We start from the raw sequence: 8852 nt of genomic DNA, 5'->3' as shown, positions 1-8852 counted from the left end.
AGAGGGACCAGGCATGCAGGCATATTCCGAGCTCGCACTTGAGAGGGCTGCGTCCTTCACTTCCGGTCCTGCATTCTAGGAAGCGTCGGTTGCATCCAATACTTAGCCGTGGATTACCTTATACATGCAGAGGAAGCCCATAAGAGACTATTAATAACCTCAAAATTCGAGCCCGTCCCTCTTGAGGACAGTTGCCTCTCAGCGCACACAACCTTTGTCACTTATATGTGTTCAGGTCCCGGAATCTGTTCAGTTACCGCCCAACGAAACCGGCTGGCAAACAAGGAGGCACAGAAAAACGTAATGTATCAAGAGATACAGACCCAGCATAATCCGTGGCGGAAATGCATTCGCAAGTACTTTGTCTCGAAGTAATGCAAGAAAGGACCTACTGGGAGCTGGTGTATTCGCATAATTCGCGATAAAGTATCTAAAAGATGGCTGTTACATTCGTTATTTTAAAGTTCACTATTTCACTTAAGTTCACTATTAAGGTTCACTAGCCTAGCGGCGCCGATTTCGCTGTCTGCACGAATGACATTGAACAGGAGGAGTGGAGTTGCAAGTAATCACACGACGTACCACGCAACTCGCAGCAGCCGCAGCGGCGCCCTCCGCCGTCGCCGCGGCCGCTGCGCGCTGCCTATCCAGCGTCTCGCTGTGCACGAAGCAAGTCAGCTGGTGCCGACGTCCTCCAGAGTGGGTACTCGCAGAGGTCGCGCTCAGACTGATCATCCAGTCGACACTGCCAACCGTGCGAGGGATTTAGCAATCGATAGGGAGCGTAAACGCGCTAAAAGGGCAGCCGAAACAGATGAAGAGCGGGAGCGCCATTTATTCCTCTAGGTAATAATTAGAAACACTATGAAACCGTGAGGTCATCGCTTCATAGAGTGCCGAATGCTTCAGACCGTAGTGGACTACGAAGGCACAAGAAGAACATAGCGCTGTCCACACGCAGATTAAGAAAATGACGCTTCAAGAAAACTCGGAAATAGCGGTCTTAACAAACGACAATGACAAGAAGCAATCAGAGTTCAAGACAAACACTTCGCAAACGGCAGATTTTAAGACCTGCGAATTAAATTTATGCCTTCCTAGATAGCGCCAGCGCTGATATGCTTTACGGCAGCAATGAACAACTGCCAACTACCTCTTGACAATGTATTAACTCTATGCTTTGTAAGCGCTGCAACTTCAACAGAAATAATGCCTTCACAGTCGCTACACCACACAGACACAGTCACTAACGGGAGCGCAATAAATATGTTAGAATAAAATTACTAAATTTAGCACATCGTTTATGGTAAAAGGCTCTGTCTCATAAGAGAAAGTATCTTAATATTAAGTCTTGTTTCGTTGGTGGGCTGCATTAAAATTAGCAGTTTAATGATTTTATTACGAGTGTCCCCCCCCCCCCCCCTCTGCATCCTGCATGTTCAGCCCTCTTGCAGTTGCTATCCACCGCATTTGGCCCACGCCTTCGCCATCAGTTTTAGTCCGCTTTGAGTCCGGCGCAGAGATCTACCAGTAGACCACGTGATACCCGAGTCGTGACGTCTCCGCGAGGATGCCTCGAGAAGAAAGGAGAGATTACAAGTTGCCAAATCGCAAAATTGCACATCGCAAAAGCATGCAGCAGCTGCACTGGATAAACGCATTGATGAGAAGCACTGTCGCCATGGCAGTTTTTAATTGATGGTATTTTCCGACAGTACACCGAAAGCAGACCCAAATCAATAACCTTCCGACCCCTGATATGAGGACCCTGCAAGGATCTGAGGAGAACGGGGAATGGAGTGCTTCAAATTCATGCATAATCTCATTGAAGTGGAGGGCGCGGGGCGGAGGGGGGAGTTGACTGTACTTCGCAACCGAGACGCAAGGACAAAGCACGACACGACTCGTGAAGGACGTGCTGACTATCGAGATGGATGGAGCGGGTTCCTCAACCCCATCTTTAACGTCGTGCGTCGCAAGGTATTAAATAAAGTGGGTCTTTTATTTATTTTGTACTCTCCTAACATTTTTATTACTCCGAATCTTATTGTTTGTTATTACTGCAGGGAACGGCATATGGAGGCAATTCAAGACAAACTCCATCTCGTTCCGCCCTCCATGCATTAACCCCACTCCGCAACTTGATCTCTTCCTTTGCTTCTTCTCACAGCCATTGACGCTAACTCCCATAGCTTCTCCCACTCTTTCCTCCGCGGAAATGCTCTGCTGGCCGCTAACGCGGAAGGCCAGGCAGCGCTGGTGCATTGAGCCAAGCGGGATGTAGACTCCACAGGGCTCCTGAACTGAGGAGCCCTCTCAGAACAGAAAGACTCTATATCCTTCAGTGATGTTTCTCTTACTGCAACTACTTCTATTAATCTCGCTTTGAAGAGACATCTCATACGCTCATGTAGTCTAGTTCAGTATGATCGGAAGAACAGGAAGAACCCCCTCCCCTCCTTTTTTTTTTTTTTTTGAGAAGGCAATGTGTTTGAGAAAAAAAAATTTATTTCCCGAACAACTTCGCAGCCGCGTCGGACGTCAGTTACTTTGAAAATCAAGCTCATTAAGAAGTTATTGAACTTTTTAATTAGCAAAGTCCGGTCATGGAATCGCGAGCTCGTATTCATACAAAAGACTCCTTCCCATCAACGGCAGCCGCGTAGCTGGAGGTGACCATCCATTTAATGCAGTGAGCGACGCAGCAAAATGAACTGCATGCCGCGAGAAAGCAGCGTAGACGGTTCGAAATGGGCGCCGCAGGCTTTGCAACACGAAACCAGCGGACGTTGCGTATGCCCTGAACTCGAGCCTTGTGCAACGCGTGGGCTGCCTTTCGGTTTTGTGCGTAGAAAAGCATCGCAATGTATCGCGTAGGGTTATAGAGAACGAGTTTTTCTTCACTTCAAAAACTAATATTAAATCGTCTCCGCTGCGGCTACGAACTCGCCTTTGGCTATAACCACCAGTCTAATTAAAGTACAGTTAATTCAAGCTGTATTTCTATCTAATTAACATTGATATAAAATTACTGACGTCCGCCACGTCTCACAATTTGATCCTGAAACGATAATTTGCGCCCCCTTGAAAACTGAATAATGGTTTTTTAAGAAAAGGAAATGACGCAGTAATATTCTGAAATCCCGATGGACTCCCGAATCGCGCTGTAAGGGAAGGGAGGCAGGTTGGAGTGAAAGAAGAAAGTGGTGCCGCAATGGGGGTCTCCGGAGTAATTTCGACACGCGCACTGACATCGCACAGACCACGGAGGCCTTCGGTTTTCGCCTCCATCGAAACGTGGCCGTCAAGGTGGAGTTCGAACCCGCGAACTACGTCTCAGTAGCCGAGCGCGCTAACCACTCAGCCACCGCGGTGATTGGACCACATTAATGCTGAGTTTTTAAAGAATTGGCACAGACACAAGGGTACAATTTTTTTTTTACTTTTATTGGCACACCACGCGAAAGTACACAGTAAAGCACACGAAAGAGCAAATGAACCGACCAGTCTGAGACAAAGGTAAAGAAGCAGAACACGCGAAATACAACGTGGCAAAGATATCGCGGTAAAGACAAAAAGTGCAAGAAAGATAAAGCAAGAAAATGTGGCACTGAAAATCCGAACTATGTACAAGTGATCGTGACTACCTCGGTCGCCGGCCCCCCCACAAAAGCCGGCTCCATCAAGATGATGTGCGCGTTCTGTTGCCTGGTCCTCCAGCCCATTACTCTCTCCTTAAGTGTCCAAGATAGTGTGATTGTCCATCCTGTACCGCTGTCCAGCACTCCCACCGCCCCCTCATTCCATTGCCGCACACACAAAAAAAAAGCACTGCCCTGGCCTCTTCGATGTGTTCGAAGACGCGCTGTGGTGCCAGAGTGGAATGTGGGCGCCCTTTGCAGCAGCTGCGGTGGATATATGATGACCCCACCGCCCTCGACTGCATTCGGGCGCTCCACTTTCGCCGCCGTAAACTCCTCTCGCGACGTCAGCCGCCAGTCCGGATACCGCAGCGAACATTTCTTCGGCAGTGCGCCCAACGGCTTGCAACGTTTCTGCTTCCTTCGGTGGCTTGTATCCCTCGATCAAGGACGCCTGCACCGGTGTTGCCTTGGTGGACGTGGGCGTCGGTTACACCTCCCAAAACGCCGCCACCAGCCGTGCTGCAGGTTCTCCACTCTCACCCGTCAAGCGATGTAGATACGCTCTTCCTCTGCGCTCGCTTCAGATCGGTGTCAGTGCTGAAGGAGCGGGAGAGGACGACTTCCCCAGGATGGAGACAGCGAGCACGCTGCGCAGGTCCCCGGAACTGACACGGGGGATGAGGAACGCCGGAAGCCTGACCTGTGCTTCCACCTCGGACTGGGAGCTGTTCTCGACGACGCCAGCTAGCTCGCACGCACTGGGACGCCATGACGCCGCGCAGGGCGGCTCCGGCAGGAGCTGCGGCCGCCGCCACCACAGCCCCACGGCTTGGAATGCCGCGCCAGCGTTTCGGCGCAGCGGGGGTTCGGCAATGCGTGTGCCTTCCATCTGTTTCAGCTTCGTCGTCGTCGCTTCCGCTTTGCGATCGACATCTGCAGACCGTGTCGAAGGTCCCCAAGGACGCCTTTTATTGCGCATGTTTCTGGTGTGAACAAGGAGGTCAATAGTCTTCTGTAACTGCATGCTAAATTCTTTTGCAAGAGGAGCAGCAATTTAGCGGAGCTAGTGGTCACGCTAAGCTCAATATTTGCTTACTTCTTTTTTGAGGACAACTTACATCGCCGTTCGCCACCGAAAGGAGGCGTCAGAGTAAACCTCCTCTTTTCTCTTTTTAACAGTGTAGCAGACACTTGTGAGAGAAGAAGATGAAGTGCATCTGCTCGGACGCTGTTCTGAGGCGCTCTGACAAAATCTCGCTGTCGTCTCCTCGGCGGCTGTAAAGGCAAACCTTTAGAGCGGTTGGATACACGAAGTTTTCACGAGTACGTGGATATCAACCACTAAGATGTGAGTTAAGAAACTGGTATTCTACCACAGTTGGCAGAGGCGCTTGGCGTGACGACATCGAGGGGATCGTAGGATACGATCGCAATGAGATGCAAGTTGGGAGTCCTCATAAAGGAGATTAGGAAGGAAAGCAAGTCCTGGATCCAGCTTTACTTCAGTGGATTGAGGCACATTCTAAGAATTTGATGCGAAAAGCCAAGCCGGACCGGCAGGTGTCGGAAAGAAATGAGGACGTGGAACATGCCAAGTTGAGCATAGACCAAGGTAAATCATTTCCGAGACCCCCGGCGCTGGAAACGGGAGATGTCGTGGCAACTATCAGACCAAGTAGCGGTTTGGACTTGGGAAGATACAGAGCGAACGTATGGAAATTTGCAACTGCCATTGCATCAGCCACTGGCCGGACCGACATAAAAACCGAGGTCAAAGTCAGGCTCGGTATGGAGCAAAATATCATCGTGGTAGGGACAAAGAATATAGAAGCGGCTCGACTAATCCTCGGAGTGCAAGCGATAATGTTAGGCGGGTGCAAGTATCAGGCCTGCGCGTACGCCAAATCCCCAGAGGACACAGGCAAGGGATTACTGAGGGGCATTAATCCGGAGGAAAGTGAAGATGACATTCAAAGAAATATCAGAGCCAAAGCGACGGAAATTCTGGCTGTAAGTAAATTTGGAAAAACGGCCGCAGTGGCGGCGACCTTGTCGGGTAGAAGAGTTCCATTTTACGTCGACTGCAACGGAGAGAAAATTCTCTGCTACCTTTACAAGAAAATGATACCGGCCTGCTACGGGTGTGGGGAGGTGGGACACAGGGCCGACGTTTGCCGTAACACTGTGATAATGAGATGTGAACTATGCGGGAGACTGAATCCTGTGGAGGGACATGAATGTGTAGTGTGCTGTTGAGTGTGTAACGGTGAACACCAACCCAAAACCAAACGAAACACCAAAGACCAACTCGAGCCTTTATGAGCAGAAATTCAAGACTCCGTACATTATTAAGAAGAGTTGGGCGGAGAAGCTGCGTGACCCCGGAGTTGCAGAGTACAGGGAGTCAAGGCCCAGGACCAGGTTCGAGGCGGGCCCAGCCGGCGGCCAAAGCTCAAGAAGCCACTCGCGGTCGGTCAGTTGGGCTTCAATCGACAAAAGCAGAGGCGGATGAACGGAGCGATGCAAGGAGAAGACCACGGAGAAAAGAGCAGAAAAGGTGAGCTGGGCAGCGCGAGTTACCTCGGGTCCTCAGTTGTCGGGAAACAATAATGAATACAGAGAACTGAAAAAAGAACTCGAAGAGCTTAGGAGAGATAATCGTAAACTTAAGGAGGAAATGGAAAATTTAAAAAGAATTATGAAAATCGGTAGTGCAGGGCCTGTCCCCCAAAACTCTGAACGCAAACAAACTGGGGTTGCCGAAAATAGCCTAAAAATCAAGGATATGATCATACAGATGAAAGCAGAATTTAGAGAGGAATGTTTGCAGATGCATTCTAGCCTGGAGCAAATGCAGCTCGCCATCCAGCAGTTACAGCTCAACCGACATCAGCTCCAACAGTCGGTAGGCATAGAGCAAAATGAGATCGCGGCCATTAAGATCAAGATGGACAGGAAAAATAAGGAAAAAAAAAAACAACGGTCAAAAGGACCTGGGGCGATTGTTGGACTGCCAGTAGAGTAATAAGGGAGTTACTCATTGGCATCCACCCGAGCGCTCCCATACGGCTACAAAGGAAAGCTGTACAGCTTTCTCAGAAACTTCGTAGTTAAAGAAAAATTCGTCCTAGTCCGGGGTTCGAACCCAGGACCACCGCTACACCGGAGCAGTCGCTCTACCAATTGAGCTAAACAGGACGGCAAGCTTATGGTAGGACGAGAGCGAATTGATCAATAACTCGAAGTGGGACTGTGTTGGTCGACCAACACAGTTGCAACACAGGTGCAAGCCACCAGCCGCCTGGGACAGCCAAACTCATAAGTGGCCTGGCAACCCTGACTGGCTCCGTGCGTTCCCTCTCGGAGTGCCGAGGCGGGGAGAGAGCCTTCGGCCGCGAGCAGAGACGCCGCCGTCTGTATTTCAAGCCCTTTGTTGTAACTGTTGTTCAACGGTAGAATAAATGCATCCGTGCTCCCATATGGCGCAAAAGGCATGAATGAGGCGACATAGGTCGCGCTCCTTCATGTCTCTTTGAGATGTGACATAAGGTTAGAATTGTAGGAAACCGTAGGTAAAGAGGATGGCGATTCTTAATGAGAATTGCCAACACAGTAAACGAAAAAATAATTAAGACAGAAAAGCTGAGCATGGTGGCAATTGCCACCACCTCGTTTCAAAGGGGGCGCTCCTATCGATCGATCGATCGATCGATCGATCCATCCATCCATCCATCCATCCATCCATCCATCCATCCATCCATCCATCCATCCATCCATCCATCCATCCATCCATCCATCCATCCATCCATCCATCCATCCATCCATCCATCCATCCATCCATCCATCCACCCATCCACCCATCCACCCATCCACCCATCCATCCATCCATCCACCCATCCATCCATCCATCCATCCATCCATCCATCCATCCATCCATCCATCCATCCATCCATCCATCCATCCATCCATCCATCCATCCATCCATCCATCCATCCATCCATCCGTCCATCCGTCCATCCGTCCGTCCGTCCGTCCGTCCGTCCATACATCCATCGATTGTCCCGGAACCCTGCGGATGAGGTGCGATATCGCGCCTACAACCTGCTTGAGTTTCTTGGGGGTGGTGGCGTTTTTGCCATCGTTCTGGATGTGCAGGCCCAATACGCGGAGGGTGTCAACCTCCAGTACCGGGTCACCATTCATTTCAGGGGCAATGGAGGAGCGAGGGTAACGGCAGTTCTTAGGCCGGATGATGTGCAGTTCGGACTTCTCTGCGGAGCAAGACAGTCCTATGGTCCGTGCGTAATTATGGGTGAGGGTGGCTGCTTCCTGTAAGGTGTTCTCTATGCCGCCGTTACAGCTCGTTTTGGGCAAGGAACCAATTCCCACAGCCCCAAAGATTCGCATACTGGGAATGTTTCTCACGACTTCTGGCTCTCACACTGACAGGATCCAAGCACTCCATACGCAACAGGCAACCAGGCTCATCAAACGTGTGGCACACAGAAAATCGGGCCTACGGGAACCAAACACGCTTCGACTAACACAGTCTTACATCAGCAGTAGAATAACATACGCACTACCATATCTCCCCCTCTTAGCGAAAGATAGAGAACGCTTAGACGGCCTCATTAGGAGCAGTACGCGCACAGCTTTACGCCTTCCCACATGCGCTTCCACAGAGCGCCTTCTTCGACTAGGAATACATAATACTTTTGAGGAACTCTGCGAACCCACCAAAACGGCACAACTAGCCAGACTCACACGCACCCCTACAGGACGAGCCCCCGTTCCCGTGCAGACTCTTCGCATATCGCCTGTCGGCGTTATACCTGGCACTGACACAATCCCCACTCCCATAAGGGCAGCAGTTCAGATACCCCCCCCCCCCCCCCTCCCTAAACACATGCACCCGGAGCGCGATCAAAAGCGCAGGGAGGCCCGAGCCTTAGCGCTACACAGAGCTTACGAAGAGGATCCCAATGTGTCATACACTGATGCCGCGCTCTACGCATCATCAGGCGCACAGGCAGCCATACTGGCTATTCGCAGTGACGGCCGCCCCATCACGGCAGGAACCATTCTTACCTCGTCCATAACCACGGCTGAGGAATCGCCTATCGCTCTAGCCATCTCCTCTGCAGCCGCCACCAAAATTATATCCGATTCGCAAACAGCAATCCTAAATTATAGCACTGGTCGTATCTC

The sequence above is a fragment of the Amblyomma mixtum genome, chromosome 3 (assembly GCF_055824585.1).
Source record: "Amblyomma mixtum isolate Tamu chromosome 3, ASM5582458v1, whole genome shotgun sequence".
Taxonomy (NCBI): Eukaryota; Metazoa; Arthropoda; class Arachnida; order Ixodida; family Ixodidae; genus Amblyomma; species Amblyomma mixtum.
Note: the sequence above shows the minus strand (reverse complement) of the source record.